This window comes from Chiloscyllium punctatum, chromosome 26, assembly GCF_047496795.1.
Source record: "Chiloscyllium punctatum isolate Juve2018m chromosome 26, sChiPun1.3, whole genome shotgun sequence".
Classification (NCBI taxonomy): domain Eukaryota; kingdom Metazoa; phylum Chordata; class Chondrichthyes; order Orectolobiformes; family Hemiscylliidae; genus Chiloscyllium; species Chiloscyllium punctatum.
The window spans coordinates 40158589-40178111 of NC_092764.1; positions in this window are offsets into that span (position 1 = coordinate 40158589).

The window sequence follows — 19523 nt, forward strand, 5'->3', positions numbered from 1 at the left end:
ACCAACTGGGTACTTTAAAATTGGACTGCGATTACTAAGTCCCTTTCTTTTGTAAGTGGGAAGGTTTAAAAAAAAGCTTCCAAAATTCAGAGAACCCGTACAGTGTGGAATCAGGCCCTTCGGCCCAACAAGTCCACACCGACCCTCTGAAGAGTAACCCACCCAGCCCCATTGCCCTGACCCTATATTTACCCTTGACTAATGCGCCAAACCTGCACATCTTTAGACTGTGGGAGCACCCGGTGGAAACCCACGCAGACACAGGGAGCATGTGCAACCTCCACACAGATAGTTGCCCCAGGCTGGAATCACATCAGGGTCTCTGGTGCTGTGAGGCAGCAGTGCTAACTACTGAGCCACTGTGCCACCCCAAATTATTTTAAATCGTCTAAAATCATTTTAGACATTTTTTAAATTATCAAAATTGAGAATATAATGATCATGCATTAATTGTTGAACCTTTATTACTGTTTTATCAACTTGCGGAATCTCTGAAATGAAATAAAATAATAAGATTATGGTATTGTTTGGCACCAAATCAAACCTTTTTTCTTCCATTTTTATTTTTGACACCTCTGGGTAAAATTACTGAAACTGTCTGGAATTTTAAGTTACTATAAAAATGTATCTACTAGTAATGATAACTTTATTTCCAACACAGTAGAGTTCATAACTGAATGTATTTTGAAGTGTTTAACCAAGAACTGAAACTGAATGTAAACTTGGCTCCTTTGTGTGGAGATCTTTACTGTGAAAGGAAAACCATTTCTAGAATAATGCAGCATACAATGAGACTATTGAGCCCATCATACTTGTTCCACTGTTCGCCAAGCTGGGAATTTGTGTTGCAGATGTTTCATCCCCTGTCTAGGTGACATCCTCAGTGCTTGGGAGCCTGTTGTCTGTTCTGTGTGTCCAGCAGGTTGAACCTATCAACTAAGACGACATACTCAAACTACTGGACCTGTGCCTCACAACACACTTCACATTCAACAACCAAATACATGAACAAATCAACGGCACACCCATGGGCTCATAGCAGAAGCAGTAATGCAAAGATTAGAACAAACAGTCTTACTGCAAATTCAACCCAAACTCTGGGTCAGATATATAGATGACACCTTTATAATCATTAAAAACACAGAAATAGAGAACACACACCGGATCATCAACACCACACTCACAGGAATCCGATTCATGAGAGAGGAAGAAAAGGACAACCAACTCCCATTCCTAGACGTGATGGTACAGAGAACACCAAACGGAGAATTCACCACAAAGGTATACAGGAAAGCCACACACACAGACCAAGTCCTGAACTACGAAAGCAACCACCCGAACACACACAAAAAAGTTGCATCAAAACACTATTCAAAAGGGCCACAACACACTGCAGCACACCAGAACTGCAAAAAGAGGAAGAAGAACACCTATACAATGTATTTGCTAAAAACGGATACCTGCGCAATTTCATCAACAGATGCCTAAGGGAAAGACAACGGAACGAGGACATGCCGCAACCCAAAGGACTAGCCACACTACCATACATCAAGAGCATTTCCGAACTGACAGCCAGACTACTGTGACCACTAGGACTCAAAACAGCACACAAACCAACAGCCACTCTCAGACAACAACGCACCAGAACGAAGGACCCGATACCCAGCATGAGCAAAACCAATGTAGTGTACAAAATCCCATGCAAGGACTGCACAAAACATTACATAGGACAAACAAGAAGACAGCTAACGATCCACATCCATGAACACCAACTAGCCACGAAACAACACAACCAGCTATCCTTAGTAGCCACACACACAGATGACAAGCAACATGAATTCGACTGGGACAAACTACTATTATAGGACAAGCCAAACAGAGAACAGCCAGGGAATTCCTAGAGGCATGGCACTCATCCACAGATTCAATCAATAAGCACATCGACCTGGACCCAATATACCAACCACTGCAGCGGACAGCTGGAACTGACAACCGGAAGCAGCAGATTCAAACCACTACAAATGCCGGAGGAAGGATCACAGAAGCGCTTCACAGGAGGCTCCCAAGCACTGAGGATGTCACCTAGACAGGGGACGAAACGTCTGCAACACAAATTCCCAGCTCGGCGAACAGAACCACAGCAACGAGCACCCGAGCTACAAATCTTCTCACAAACCTTGAATACTTGTTCCACCTTTTGCCTAATAATTCTGCTGAATTTTCCAATTTAAGTATTTATCCAATTCCCTTTTGAATCACCTTCCATCTCCCTTTCAAGCAGTGCACTCCAAATAATTATGCTCCAGATCTTCTGGTCTCCTGAAGATCCACGTCAAGGGCTTTCTGAAATCTAATGTGTGCATAGATTGAGCTGCCAGAGAAAGTGGTGGAGGCTGGTACAATTACAACCTTTAAAAGACATCTTGATGGGTATATGAATAGGTTTAGAGAGATATAGGCCAAGTACTGGCAAATGGGACTGGATTAATTTCGGATATCTGGACGGGTTGGACCAAAGGGTCTGTTTCCATGCTGTACATCTCTATGACTCTATGACTGTGCAATAATTGTCTGGGAGCTGAAACTTCTCATGGCTTCCTGGCACAATCCAGAAAATGTCCACAATCCTGAGTTGAGACGTTGAGAAATTTACCAGGTTCTGACTTACTTATGTTAATAGTTAGCAGGAAACATTGGAATTCTATTAAAAAGAGCAAAGCAAACATATATAGAGAGAGATCATTTCATTAGCACTTTATTCTTAAATGTAATTGTTGAGCTACTATAAAAAGAATCTAGCTAAACTTAAAAAAAAAAGATTTTATGATAAAAGCAATGTACTGTCAGGGCCAAGTCCAAAAATCCATCTGCCAACAAAGGTTTCCTACAATCCAGCCAGCTTTTTCCAGTTTTCATGAACATCAGTATTTGTCATAACTCAGGAAATCCAGGCAGTTAGCTCATCATTTGTCTTGTTATATAAACATACAAAACATTTAGTGTGGTATCATCTAGAGTCATCGAGTCATAGAAATGTACAGCATGGAAACCCTTTGGTCCAAACCATCCACGCCGACCATTTATTCAATGTATGAAAGATTTTTATGCAATTTGGGTCCTTTAATATTAGTATCAACTGTTTAAGTTAATTTTTGCATTGTCTTTAGACCTAATTCATTTCTCAGATTATTCATATATGTGTTATTCCCACTTGCTTTGAACTATTTGCACTGTTCTGTATAGGTCTGAAAGACTTAATACACATTTATAAACATCACCCACTATGATGATTCCATGTGAACTTTTGTCAGAATAGCATTCGTGTCCAATCTGACACCTGATCCTCCTCAGAGTTTCAGTTACAATGTCTGTCACATTAAAATAACCTGTAACTAGTCACGAAAAGTGATAAATCAATTATTGTTAATTACAAGGGACTCTTCAAGTTACACTAAGATGTTTTCCTCTATGACAATGGACCAAGTAGGCTGCAGTTTCCTACACTTGGCTGATGGGGGCAGCAGCTGTCATCATGAGCAGCAGTTTATAGTGTAGTGAGTTGACCTGCCACACAAATGCACTAAATTTTCACTCTCACCAAATTCCTGTTGTTGCTAACTAGGAAATTGATTCAGTCCTCACCAGGCTAAGTGCTTAAAGTATTTGTGTCAGGCCCATTCCTCAAATCATTAAAAGTATAAATATTATGCAAAATGAATTGAAGGTTTATTTGACTTCTTGAAATAAATAATCTATTCTCCAATATTGTATTTCTGCTGTTGGCAGAGGTACAACCTTGTGAATGTTCTCTTACACCCTCTGCTGGATATCTATATGTAGTTTTTTTTCTGGATTGGTAACTATTCAAATGTAAGATAAAAGTTCCAGAAAGTAGAATACAATTTGTAATTAGAATTGCAGATCATCAAATTTTCAATGGCATTTGCAGAAATACTGTTGAACTGTTGTACAAATGCAAAGTACCACAAAAATGTTTCAGTATGTCCATATCCATATTCAACATTGAGAATAATACCAGTATCTAGATTCAGAACACAAATAATCCAGCACTTACACTGGAAAAAATGGTTATGACTGTCTTTCATTGATGGATTTTAGGTTTCACAGCTACAGCTATTTCTGGCCAGAAACTACATATTCCCATCGGCCTGCACATGGTCCATATTCTTCTATTCCTTGCCTGTTATTAACAATGCTATTATCACTGCTTCTACCAGCTCTCTGGGCAGCATGTTGCAGGCAGCTACCACTCTGTGTAAAAATATTTGACCCACACATTTCTCCCTCTCACCTTAAACCTGTGCACCCTAGTATTTAACATGTCCACCCTCAGAAAAAGACTCTGACTATCTAACCTGTCCATGCCTCTCATAATTTTATATACTCCTATCTGATCACCCCTCAGCCTCCAATGCACTAGCGAAAACAATCCAAGTTTGTCCAACCTCTTGTTATAGCTAATCCAATCCAATCCAGACAATTGTGCAATTTTTATACTTGTTGCCCCGTCTGCTGATGGCAAGCATGCTGTATGGCTTCTGCACCACTTTACCCACTAGTGTTGCCACTTTCAGGGAACCAAAGATCCCTCCATATATCAATGCTCTGAAGGGTCCTGTCAGGTCAAGGGGGACCAACCAGTTATTAATACCATTAGATTTCCTAATAGTTTTTCCTCCAGTGGCAGTTATTGAATTTATTTTTTCTTCAACTTTTGTGTCTTTAATAGCATTTCAAAACTAAATAACTGTGTTTTCTTATTCTCTAGCCTTATTCTCTAAGGGTATTGTGTTAATTTTGGCTTCCTTCTTCCTTTTATATATTTAAATAAATTCTTGCTGTCTACCTTGATATTACTTGAAAGTATGGTCTCAAAGGTTATTTTCTCCTGCTTTTATTTTAATAATCAGTTGTTGGTTTTTAAAAACTTCCTGATTCTCCAGTTTACTTCTAATCTGTGCCACAATGTATGCTTTTTAAAAAAATATATACTATTTTTAACTTCCCTGGTTCACCGTGATCAGCTTATCCTTTCCATGAATCCTTCATTCTCATTGGGGTATATCTTTGCTGTGAACTGTTTTCTTGAACATCTGCTGTTGTTCCTCAACTGTTTTTGCTGCTAATCCATGTTTCCAGTCCAAAACCAGCTAACCCAGCCTCAGTCATTTTGATTACCCATATTTAAATTTAGCAAAATTGTTTCGGATCTAAGTTTCTCACATCAAAATTGAATTCTCATTTCTGCCATGTTATGCTCACTGTTTTCTAGGGGATCTTTTACTCCGAGTTCATTTATTTAACCTGTCTCATTACACATCACCAGATCCAAAATAGTGTAATCCCTGGTTGGATCCATAGTATATATTTCTTGGAAACTGCCCAAAATACACCCTCCCATAAATTATATGCAGTACCTACCCGAGACAATTTGTCTTTCCCAATCTATGTGAAGTTTAAAATCCGCCCATGATTATTATACTGCCCTTTATCCATGCTGTTATTATCTCTGCATCTACTCTCCATTCCACAGTATAACTATGTTAGGGAGCCTATTGATAACTCCAACCAGTGTTTTCTTCACCATGATATCTCTTACATCCAACTAAATGGACACTACATCTTCTGATCCAAGATCATTTCTTGCTATCGTACATATTACATCCACACTAACAAAGCTACTCCATTATTCTTTCCTTCCTGCCTGTCCTTTTCAAAAATGATATGTCCCTGAATATTTAGTTCTCGACTTTAATCTCCTTGAAAACATGTCTCCATAAGGCTATAAGATCATACCCGTTAACCTCAATTTGTACCATAAATTCACTTAATTTTTTTCAAATATGACATGGATTTGATTTGATTTGATTTGATTTGATTCATTGTTGTTACATGTACCGAGATGTAACGAAAAGTGTTGGCAGATTGTACCATACAAAGTGCATCAGGGTAGCAGAACAGAATGTTGAATACAGTATTAGAGCCACACAGAAGGAGCAGAGGGAGAGAGAGATCAATATAACATTTGAGTAGTTATTGAAAAGTCTGATAACAGTGGGGAAAAGCTGTTCTTAAATATAATCATGTGCATATTTAAATTTTTATATCTTCTACCTGACAGAAGAGGGTGGAAGAGTGTATAAGCAGGGTTGGAGGGGTCTTTGATTTTTTATTTGTTTATTCATTTTTGTGGGATGTGGGCATTGTTGCCTGGCCAGCATTTATTGCCCATCCCTAGTTTGTTGCTTTCCCGAAGCAATGGAAAGTATAGATGGGCTCAATGGGATGGAAGGCTGCTTTATGGGTTGGACTGGGCTGTGTTCATGATCCCCCGTAGTTTCTTGCAGTCTTAGGAACAGCAGTTGCAATATCATGCTCTGATGCAAACAAATAGGATGCTTTTTATGGTGCATCTATAAAAAATGGTAAATGTTTTTATGGATGTGCCAAATTTCCTCTGCCTCCTGAGGATGTCGAGGTGTTATTGTGCTTTCTTGACTGCCATGTTGATGTGGGTGGACCAGGACAGATTGTTGGTGATCATCAGTCCCAGGAACATGACGCACTCAACCACATCTCCCTCAGCACCATTGATGCATGTACTCCACTCCGCTTCCTGAAGTCAATGACCAGCTCCTTCATTTTGCTAGCGTTGGTGGAGAGATTGTTGTCTTTACACTCAGCTGCTAAGCACTAAGTAAGTAAAGAGCCATTCATTTTGCCTTTTTCCCATCTCTTTGACTAAATTTGCTGCTGTTATTTTATGTTTATACATTCTGTCCTTTTCTGTTCCACTCAAATTTTGTTTTCCAAATAGCTGCCCTGCAATACTTGAATATCCTTTTCCCTAATAAGCCGATAATTCCTCTCTCCCAAACCCTTCATCCCCACCATCCCTACCCTCTAATTAGCTTAATGCCTTCTGCAAAGCCCCAGTTGTTCAAATCACCAGGTCCCAGGTTCCAATATGGTTATCTGACACTTTATATTAATTCAATGTTCTCCTTCTGCAGTCAGCTCCATTCCAACAGTTTCAACCTCTTATCACCTGCTACTCTGATTTTGTTTTAATCACTTTTGGACAAGTGTTGCAAGCTGGGGCCAGCATTTATTGCCCATCCCTAGTTGCCCTTGAGATGGTGGCAGCAAGCTGCCCCCTTGAACTGTTGCAGCCCATATGATTAGATTAGATTAGATTCCCTTCAGTGTGGAAACAGGCCCTTCCGCCCAATAAGTCCACACCAACCCTCCGAAGAGTAACCCACCCAGACCCAGTCCCCATATTTATCCCTGACTAATGCACCTAATACTGTGGGCAAGTTAGCATGGTCAATTCACCTGACCTGCACATCTTTGTGACTGTGGGAGGAAACTGGAACACCCGGAGGAAACCCAGGTAGACACAAATAGTCACCTGAGGCAGGAATGGAACCTTGGTCCCTGGCTCTGTGAGGCAGCAGTGCTAACCACTGAGCCACCATGCCACCCCTGTAGGTAGATGCTGTAGGTAGACCCACAATGCCATGGTGGGGGGGGGGGGGGGGGGTGGTTGGGGAGTGGTGCGATTTTCACGATTTTTACGCAGCATCGGTGAGGCAACGATCACATATTTCCAAGTCAAGATGATGAGTGGGGAGGAATTCAACATGGCGATGTCCTGTTAGGACCACATTTGCTGCAACACTGACCCAACAGAGCCAGGACCTATCCCAAACACTTTACTGTCAGTAAAAACACAGTAAATGAGCTAGAAACCTGAAAAAAATCTACTTACCTTTGTCCTTGTGGCTAGAGAATGCTGAAGAAAGGAGGAAGCTCTCCCAGGGCTGAGGCCACAGCCCTGCCCTCTGAAGCAGTGGGCCTGGTTACTCACCAGGCCCTGGTTGAGGAGCTAGCCAAATCTCTTGAGGACCTGGGGAAGTAGATTCAGGAAAGAATCGAGGAGAAGCTGACTCCTGTATCTGCTCTGCTGCAAGACCTAGGAAAAAGGACTGATGAGCTCAAGCACCAGGCTGCAGGGTTAGAGGCAGAGACTGACTCCTCCAAGAGCCGGATTGAAGCCCTGAAGACACAGGTTCGTGGTCTGTTGGATCTGGTGGACAATCTCAAAAACAGGGAGAGAAGTAAGAACCTGCATGTAGTTGGCATACTGGAGAGGATGGAAGGTGAATGGCCGGTGGAGTTCTTTGAGAAGTGGTTCCTGGAGTTCCTTGGTTTGGAGGTTGAGAAGGGAAGGATAACAATTGAAAGAGCCCACCAGATCGTGACATGAAAACCAGGTGCGATCAGCGCCCACGCCCTGTCCTGGTAAGTTTCCATCACTATAAAGATAAGCAGAGAGTCATGGAAGCCTCTAGAGCCCAGAGGAGGGACCTGAGGGCGTTGGTGTGTGGCAGCTCCAGGGTCATGTGTTTTCAAGACTTCTCGGCAGCAGTGGTCCGGAAAAGGAAGTCCTATGATGGCATGAAGAGGAGATTGAGAGAGCTTGGCATCCCATATTCTTTAAGATATCCAGCGGATCCATACATTTGTTCGACTCACCAGAGAAAGCGAAGAACTTTGTGGACACATTGACTTAAGTCGAACGGCTGAATAGGTGTAGAGGATAAAGCTGTTCGGGTTTGCTCTTCTTTAGAAAGGACTTGGTGGAGTCTCCTTTCTGGTAAGTTGCGTGAAATGATGTCTGGGATAGATAGACTATTTATCTTTAATCTCTAAATTATGTTAAGGGATGGGTGACATATTTATTCTTAGTTTACTGTTTATAGTACTAACCTTGCTCATGGATGGGTTTCTTTTCTCTACCGGGTGGTCGGCGTATTTGGCACGACCCTAGTTGGTAGGAGTTGAGAGGGCTGTTGGGATGGTTAGTAGGGTTGTAGGATGTGTAGGTACCCCCTTTGAAATGGAGGAGTGGGGGTGTAAATTCCTCCAATCAGTGCCTTTGGCGATGTTTTTGTTTTTCTGTACATATATTTATAAGTTTTGTAGATTTGTTGGCTCTAGTTATGTTAGTCTGTGTAGTTTTGGGGTTTTTTTTTGTTCTTTTGCATCAAAGCTGAGTGATTTAGATTAGATTAGATTAGATTAGATTACCTACAGTGTGGAAACAGGCCCTTCGGCCCAACAAGTCCACACCGACCCGCCGAAGCGTCACCCACCCATTCCCGTACATTTACCCCTTTACCTAACACTACAGGCAATTTAGTATGGCCAATTCACCTGACGTGCACATCTTTGGACTGTGGGAGGAAACCGGAGTAAACCCACGCAGACACGGGGAGAATGTGCAAACTCCACACAGTCAGTCGCCTGAGTCGGGAATTGAACCCAGGTTTGTTGTTCAGGTTCTCCCTCTCTGGAGTCTAAATGGTATAACAGAAAGTTATGGCTAAGGATGTGTTTAAGTCGTGCACCTGGAATATTAGGGGGAGTTATTCACCTGTCAAAAGGAAGAAGGTACTTTCCAGCTTTAAAAGGGAGAGGGTGGATGTTGCCTTATTACAAGAAACACACTTGGATGATGCAGAGCATTTGAAGCTGCAACAGAATGGGTATGACCAGGTTTATTTTTCATCTTTCAATACAGGGAGTAGGCAGGTGGCCATTTTAGTTCGAAAAAAATCTCCCATTTAAGATATTAGAGTGCATTAAAGACACATGCGAGATTTGTAATCCCTAAAGCTTGGGGAAGAATATGGGATTTTAAATATTTACTGTCCCCCAGCCCACCCCTTAAATTCTTGATAGACACACTTTCTTGACTGGTTAACCTTGCATCTCAACATATCATCGCGGGAGGGGATTTCAATTGTCTCATAGACCCTACGGTAGACAGATTGCTCAAATGCCTGCCGATATCTTCTTTCTGATCTAAACAATTAAGGGATTTGTGTGCTGAATTGGGGTTGGTAGATGTTTGGAGGCACCTTCACCCTACTGGCAGGGACTTCATGTTCTTTTTGAACCCACATAAATGCCATACCAGGATTGACCTTTTTCTGACCCCCACGGCACATCTAGGCTCAGTGGTGTATGTACAGGCAATATCACTGTTTCCAATCACGCCCCAGTGTATTTAATGGTTAAAAGTGAGGATACCGTGGTAGGCTCGAGGCACTGGTGACTGGACCCCTTCATCCTCAGGGATAGCAAGTTTATTGAATTTTTTTTCCACTGAGTTCAGGACTTTTTTAGATATTAATTCAGGTTCGGCCAGTAGCCCATCCAACCTTTGGGAAACAGCTAAAGCCTATGCTCGGGGGGTTGGTTATCTCCTATTCAATCAGTAAAAGCGACAGAGGGGTGAGCAGCAATGCTTGCTCGAGGTGTGTCTGAAAGCAGCTGAAAAGGCATATTTTGACAGGCCCTTGCTGGTTAAACTGCAGAGGATCACGGCGCTCTGGTCTACGCTGAACTCCATGTTCACACGGACAGCCAAGGGGGAGCTTACATTTGCAAGTCAAGGGCTGTTTGAGCATGGGGATAAGCTGGGCAAGTGCCTACCATATCTTGCTGGGAAAAAGAGTGCCCCCCCCAAGCCATTACCTCGATCAGAGAGGAGACTTGAAATTTGACCTATGATTCTGAAAGATATAATGCAGCATTCCGGAAACCTTACTCTGAATTATACCAATCTGAAGGCTGTGAGAGTGGGTGGGTTAGGATGGAGTCTTTTCTTTAAGAACTTGGCCTTCTGGCAGCGATCCCTGAACAAGAGTCTCACTTCAATGCCCCATTGTCAAAGCAAGAGGTGCAGGAGGCTGTGAGGCAGCTCCAGACTGGGAAGGCGCCAGCTCCTGACGGGCTCCCCAGTGAGTTCTATAAATAATTTATGAGTACATTGTCAAGGCCAATGCTTGGCATGTTTAATGAGTCACATATTTGTGGCCTCTTCCCACCATCTCTAAGAGGTGAATATCTCTCTCATTCTTAAAAAAGGGAAGGCCCTGGAGGACTGTGCTTCCTATAGACCCATTTCACCCCTGAATGTTGACTTCGAAATCCTATCCAAGATCTGGCATTAAGGTTAGAAACTATACTGCCCGCCATCATTAAGGAGGATCAGACAGGGTTCATAAAAGGTTGCAGATCGATGGAAAATGTCAGGAGATTACTTAACATGATCCAAGTATGTCAACAGCAATTGGTACAGGGATTGGTGATCTCATTGGATGCAGAAAAGGCATTTGACGGGGTCGGGTGGTCCTATCATTTTCATACTCTGAAGCAATTTGGCCAGGGAGGGACCTTCATCAGGTGGGTGCAAGTTTTGTATAGTGATCCTCTTGCCACAGTCCTCATCAATGGTGTATGGTCAAGTAATTTTAATATTTGTAGGGGCAGTCAACAGTGCTGTCCCTTGTTATCATTGCTTTTCACAACGGTGATCGAACCGTTGGCAGAGGCAATACGCAGGGATCCCAATATAATTGCTCCAGAAGTGGGGACGAAATCACATAAGATCGCACTGTATGCAGATGACGTTCTTGTCTTCTTATCAAACCCAGCAGTCTCAGTGCCACACCTGATACAATGCATCAATCTAACTGGTGGCTTCTCGGGTTGTAAGATCAATTTTACGAAGTCAGAGGCCATGCCCATGGGTGGTCTCCCAAGAGTGACTGATCCTGAGGGCAGATCTCGGTTCCACTTTAGATGGTCACAGGAGGGCTTTCTCTACTTAGGGATATTTATTACTCCTGTTTTTGATCAGCTATTTAAACCCAATTTTGCCCATTTATTTGACAGAATCAAGCTGGACCTTCGTACATGGGAGGCGCTTCTGATCTCGTGGTTAAGTCAGATAGCCCTCACTAAAATGAATATTCTGCCCCGCCTGTTGAATCCTATGCGAATGCTTCCTCTGCTTTTTACTAAGTAAATATTTAGAAGACAGAACGGCTGGTTTAGTTCTTTTATCTGGTATTGCAAACGGCCCCTAATTAAATTGATTAAATTGCAGTTCCCTGACAGACTGGGAGGAGTGGGCCTCCCAGATATCAAAAACTATCAGTTAAGTTTGTTACTATCTTACATGAACGATTGGGCCCAGGGGGACCCTCACTCACTATGGTTGGACATCGAAGCATCTCAGGCAAGATGCCCCCTTGTTAGCATGCTGTTCTTAGACAAAATGAGACAGTTAAGGAATATTGCTATAGCCCAATAGTCATCAATACCATCAAGGTGTGGAGGGCAATGTGTCAGGGTGAGGGCAATATTGCCAAAACATCATTTTTGACACCCATTGTTGATATGCCAGGCTGATGGGCTCTGGGTTTAAAGTATGGGCAACGAAGGGCGTGTGATTTATTCAAAGGGGCCATATTGATGTCCTTTGACCAGTTGGCTTAGAAATATGAATTGCCCAGTAGGGACCTCTTTTGTTTCTTTCAAATTGGAAACTTCATACAAAAAAAGACCACACTTCTAACTGATCTTTATAGGTCCGACATGGAGAAGAGCATGTTGAGTGCTGAGGATACGTTATCTGTCAGCAACGTTTATCATCTACTGGGAGAGTGTCTCTCGGACAAGACTGAACAGCTCTGTAAGGTATGGGAGAGGGAGTTGGACATTGAGATGTCTTCTGAAATATGGGAGGTTATCTGGGAAAATGCAAGAAGGATTTCAATTTGCAACAGGACCCAATGCCTTGCAATTGTAGATTCTCCACAGGGTCATTCTGGCACCAGACTGTCTTGCTAAATTTAAAGTGGGAGCATCTCCAATGTGCCCTAAGTATAAAGTGAGCATGGGCACACTTACTCATTGTCTTTGATCCTGCCACAGACTGTGGGCATACTAGAGTGCTATGGTAGGCAAAATAGAGAAGGCCTTGGGGACGGAGGTGGAGATGGATCCGGTATTTCTTCTTCTTGGCTTTGTTAATTCACTTTCTTTAGATGCACACAAAAAAAGGCTTTTTAGTATCCTCACTTTTTGTGCCAGAAGGAACATTCTTTGAGGTTGGGTGTCGGAAAATCCCCCGGGGCTGGCGGGCTGGTGTCAGCTAGTTATGGAGCACATCCCCATGGACTTTCTTACGAGCATGGTGCACCATAAGCCTGAGAATTTCTATGACGTGGCATCTCCTTTTGGACTACCTGGGTACAGATTTGTCTGCCATACGAATAAGAGCCTTTACATAGCCATGGAAATTCTATGTAATGAATCTGGTATCCAGAGGGGAGGAACTACGCACACGTGAATATGTATAAACTTTTGCGCTCGATGAATGAGGGCTATTGCTTTGTTTTGCTGAGCTGTGTTGTGATTATTATCATTATTATTGTTAAGATTTTCTTTTTTAGCTTAGTTATCAGCTATTATTTATTTATGTAATTAGCAGGTTTATTTTTTAATATTGGTTTGAATTGTTTGGTTTTTTATTTGTTGTAGTATTCAAAAGAAAAATACATCCTTTTTTTAATAAAAATATATTTTAAAAAGATGATGAGTGGCTTGACGGTGCACTTGCAGGCGGTGGTGTTCCCATTTATCTTTTGCCTTGATGTGAAGGTGCCGGTGTTGGATTGGGGTGGGCAATGTCAGAAGTCACATGACACCAGGTTATAGTCCAACAGATTTATTTGAATTTATGAGCTCTTGGAGCGCTGGTCCTTCAGCAGATAAAGCTAGGTGACTTCACCTGATGAAGTATTAGTGCTCCAAAAGCTTGTGATTTCAAATAAACCTGTTGGATTATAACTTGGGTGTTGTGTGTTTTTTGCCTTGAACAAATCTGTTTTTTGCACAGAGTGACTCATCAGAATTTACAATTGATATCTGTATCTGTTTGTCACGTTTCCTTATAGCCAAACACATTTGCAAAATGATCTAGTTTTTTGCAGAGAGCACACTATTCCCCGCCTTGGACATATCTTCTTTTCCCTTACGTGATGTCCTCTACAATATTGTGTCCTGCCATTTGTCTGTGTCCTTTCAGCCTGCAATGTCAGTAGATCTTGTAAGGTCTGGTCACTTCTGCCAAGAAATTCTCTAGCTGCTGATTTACAAGCTGTTTTTTTTTTAAAGAAGGGGGAAGAGAAGAATGAAGAAATCAAATATTTGCACATTATCAAATACCAACAGTTCAACAATAAATCAGGTTCTGATCTCTACCTCAATGTTTAAAATACATGGGAGGATGTGGAACTTCTGGAAAGTCTGGGTTGTATTGTTTGATTCATGCATTCACATTTCAATCTCTAATGCTGGACTATACAATTTGGCACTAAGGTAATGCAATGATTTTGCAACAGAGCTTGCTGAAAATGTGCCAAGGTGTTAACACGATTCCATGATGTGGCTGCTTGGATCAAACACACGGTCAGCACATATGGTCTGAGTGCTGCCCTATATGTGAGCTCACATAACTTAAATATTATACAGACTGACTTCTTGTTGAGACAGATGTCTTGAAGTTTATTCATAACACTACTTACTTTGCTTATTATTAGACCCTTCACTGATTTTTCATTACATTTACTTTATTATTTCATCAGTTTTGGTTTGGAGCTGCAAAATGAGAGTAAAGAGAACTTTTTGACTGGGTAACAGTCGCATTGAAAGGAAATCAGACCGAACCAGCTTTCCCTTCGTATCTGAGGCCAGGCCTGGAAGTTAATTGCAGGTTGGTTCCTGGACAAAAGGTTCTGCAGATGCTTTGCCATTGGGAAGGGCATTATGTTTATGCAGATACTAAAAGTTAACTATTAATGATATCAGTACCTGGGAATTGATTCCAGCTAATCTGGAAAAGACACAAACAGATGGCAGATGTTGAATTACAACCAGGAACTCGTGGAGGAGATGGTCAGTCTGTCAAGGAGTGGTCAGAGTTTGAATTGGGTTTTGGACTGTGTTTTGTGATGCTCTAGCATAAAGGTTTGAAAGTTCCAAGCCTAACCTCCTATGAGCAGTTCTTGGAAGCTTGGAGAATTGAAAACGAAGTATCACTGCAATTGCCTGAGTGAACTGTAAAGGTGATCAACATCTTCAGAAAATCAACCAAGAAGTCATCATCTATATCTGTGGAACAATATAACATGAAAACTACATATGTAACCTGGCCAGTTTGTTATTTTCTTTTATTTATCTCTTAACTGTGTTTATTTAGTTGTCTATCTTTTGTATGAATGAGGCTGAAAACAAAGATTTTCGGGTTTATAGCAAAAACCAATTAAGTTTACTTTGTTGTTTGATTTTACTCTGCTGAAGTTACTATGTTGATCACACATTGCTCGGTCTTTTGTTTAAGATACAAGATGGTGTCTGCAATTGATTATTCTGAGAGTCTGGGATTGTTTCTTCAAAAATCTAGTGAGGAATGATTAGAATCAACAGTGAAGCTCATTGAAGATTTTAATTTCACTGTGTTACAAATACAGAGATTGATTTAGTTCAACTCTCTTTCGCCATGTTGTAAGACTAAAATATCACACAAACTGGATTCAGTGCTTATTAATGTTATTGTATGTTACACAGACATAAAAACTGAGAGTGACTTAGACGAGGCACTTTTTATAATGATGTGGAGGCGGCGATATTGGACTAGGGTAGACAAAGTCAGAAATCACATGACACCAGCTTATAGTCCAACAGATTTATTTGAAATCACATGCTTCACCTGACAAAGGAGCAGTAGTCACAAGCTTGTGATTTTAAATAACTCTGTTGGACTATAACCTGGTGTCATGTGACTTCTGACCTTTTTATAATGAAAGATTAAGTGTTGTAATGTTATGTAGCTGTCTTAAAGGTACGCTGCCTGTCTGGTCTGAGAGTCTATGCAGAGATACCCATTTTTCCCTTTAAAGAATAGAAACCCCTTTTGTGATAACATGTATAAGGGTGCATATAGATCCTACATTAGTAGGATTTTCCTAACACCTGAATAACATAAGTAATAGTGAGAAAGTTAGAAGAATATGGTGAGAATGCTTATCAGCATTTAGCAATCTAGGGAGCATACATGTTGCTGTACAGCTTCATGCTACATCAGTATCATAACTAAGTAGGTGTCAGTAGCTTATTGCATTTGCTTCAGTCAACTGTCTAGGTGTGTCTAAAGGGGTGGTTCTTGGTCCAGTCAAAGGAGATTATTATTAGATAGGGGTTGCCATCATAGTCAGTCCAGGGCACATTCAATCTCAATTCAGGGGTTTGGACTACAGGCCTTTACATTGAGTCCAATCAGTCCAGGATTACCAGAATGACAGTAGCTACACTGAAATCAGCCATGGGGCTGGTCTGACCTCTGTCCCTGCTCTTGTTTGAAGATAGTCCAGGGGATGGGCCATGGTCAATCTGGGATTTGTGCATGAAACACTGAAATGACGTATTAGGCAATTGGACCATGTTGTAGAAATAGGATAAACAAGTGTGGAGATTGGACCCAGCAAGCTGTGATGTAGGGGGGCTATCACTGTGAAAAGGGTGGAGTAACTCCAGTTACAAGCTTGGGGGCCAAAATATCATAGGTGGCCACAGGCAACTGCAGTAAGAGGGATGTTCATTGATGATTACCACTACCCTAGCTTTAATGAGGTGAGGGACGATGGATCACAATTATGGGCATGGTTATGCAGTAGGCCTGGGGGAATCAGGGACAGTAGGCATACAGTAACTAAATAAAAGTGTTGGGTGATAATGTGGGGAGGTTTAAAGCTGACAGGTTTTACAGGGATTGCAGTTTGGAAAGGGACATGAAGATTGGGTGGGGGTTGCAGTTGTGGGTTGCGGATAAGACTTTGAAGATCACCTGTGACCACTTCTACTTCACATGATTAGGATTAATATGTAATGATCAACAACATGACTAGCATTGTTTGTGGGTGAAATTTGATTTGCAGGTTACAAAGATTACATGCTGAATTCTGTGATGGTGGAGGTATTTAATCTGAAATCTATGAATGCAATTGCCCCTTGAAGAGCCTCACATCACTCACAATCAGAGCCCACATCCACAGAAATTGTATCTCCTCACTATGCATGTTCTGGTGATCCTTTTTCATGTCTATTGCATGGTTGCAATTTTGGGTGGAGTTGGAAAGCTTTCCAGAATGCATTAAGAGAGAACGAGAGCATCGAAGGCCACACTTGAATCTCAGGGATTTAGGCATTTTACAGATTTCATACTGAGGTGGTCAGTGAGCTCAGGATTGTATTCTCCACGGTGTGTGGACTTGCATTGTGCACCTCACTCTCATTATGAAGTTCATATCAAGCAGATTGGACTAGTGAGAGGTTTTGGTTTTGCTCCATTGATCTCCCAGTGGGTAACCCTGTTCTTACCTCATAGTACACCTCTGGTGGTTGCCACCAGTTATATCGGCTGTACAGGATGTTCCCTTTCCTTGCAATTTGGCACCAGGTTTTCTCTCAACCTGTGCCACTTTCCCAGCAACTCTGTTGCCAGCAGGTGGATGTTCAGCTTCTGCTTTACTATTTTGTTATTCTTCTTCTAAGTAAGGCTTCACCATCAGATTCTGCTGGTTCTCCTCTCAACCTGCCCTAAATTTACCAGGAGTATGTTAACCAGATCTTTGGCTCTATCCTGTCACCTTTCCTGATCTATTCTTGATTTTCATTTTGGCCTCTTTGCCACCTTCTGCTGATTTAATTGAAGTGACCCTTCTTCAGCCACTCCAAATTAAAATGGTGGTAAATCACTGTTAGTAAGGCTCCAGAGATATTGGGTTGAATTCTCCCGCTTTTTGGCTGAGTTAGTTTTTTTGCGATAGCCCATTACAATTTTCCTCAATTCTTCTCGACGATTATGCTTTTGGGTTCGTCCCAATCAGTCAGGAGACAGAAGAGCTCATTCCTACTGGGATATTGTGCTGCTCATGCCATTAGCATTATCCTTGAATCATGGCTTCACACCACTTCAAACAAATGTACGCCAGGATCTATCTTTCATAGTCCGCTGCCCCATCGTTCTAGACTAGGGGATACATCAATAAAGAAATAGTGGCAGGTCTTTAAGGAGATATTTCAGAATACTCCTACTGATGGAGAAAAATTCTAAAAGGAGGACCTGTCTTGTGGGGCTTTCCTCTCGGCACAGTTTGGTTTCAAACCTGTGTGAGAGAGAACCGGGAACTGCACACAAATACAGCAAGATTAGCCAACAGTAAGTTGCAAATGCATGGAAATAAAGGGGTCGCTGCTCATGTGAGATTCTGATCTATCTGTGTGAACCTTAAAAGGAAAGATCATACACTTTTTCCTCAAAGTCAAGAATTAAATTTCTACATTTTTACCACATGTTCCAAAATTTCTGTTCACAGGCTAGGAAAATACATTTTTTAATGTATATGCATTTTTGATTTATTCTGAAGCTGTGAGGACATTTAAATTCCCTTTCACTGAATTGTACTCAGTATCTCTTTTTGGCCATTTGTTTCTTGGTGTACTTTCAAACTAAGTATTCTCACTACTGCCATGGAAATGTGTGTCAATCTTCACCAAGTTTCGCAGGTTGTTTGCATGATGAAAATAGAGATTATTCTCCAATCCATTAAATAAGAAACCAAGTGGTTGACTAAAGTAAGGCTTCAAATGGAACTTTAAATTAAATATTTACACAATACATTGCAAGAATTTCTAACAATGTTCCATTATTACATTTTTTAACCTAATTGACAACATGCATCATATAATTAAAAACCACAATAAATTATAAACATTTTAGTCAATCATCACAAAGATTTAAATATGATTTCCTATCAAAATACTAGGTTCAAAAATTAACATCTTCATATTTTATTCAATGGCTAATTTTTGTAACCACAAATGTTTTGAAACATTTTAAAAATCACCGCTACTTTTACAGCTAACTTTCCAATCAGAGACAATTACTTCCATACTGTCCATGAATCAATGACGTTTGACTATCTTGAGGAAGCTTTTGTTTTCTATAAAGTTACAAGAATTCTGATCATCACTGAATCTCATGAGACTTTCCATCAAAATTATTTCCTTCTAAAATGGGGCAAGATAAGTGGGGAAAGAAATCAAGACGATTCCAATGGCATCTACCATTTAATTTTCTTTTCATATTGGCCAGTGTCTTCCAGAATCATTGGCTGACTTGCTGAAAAGGTGCTCATCCTGACTTTTCACTGCAAACCCAGTGCCTGCAGCTCTGGATTGTGGATACTGCTGGAGAGACAGCCACAATCGCAAGGACCAAGGTATCAGATAAATGCATTTTGGGGAGATTAATGAGGGGTGTCAGGCTCTTTGTGACCATTTCCTTAGGCCTATGTCCAGTCCTTTGATCATGCGCAAATCAGCTGCACATTAGGCCGATCAATTGTTCCCCCTCCCCCACCCCCGCCACACTTGGAGCTGAGATAATCACAGTCCTGGTGAGAATAGGCCATTGTGAGGTCCTTAATTGACCACTTAAAAGATCTCAACTGGTGGCAGGGTGTGAAGATCATGCTTGGGCCTTTCAACCTCCAACTTAATTCAGGTGAAATAGAAAG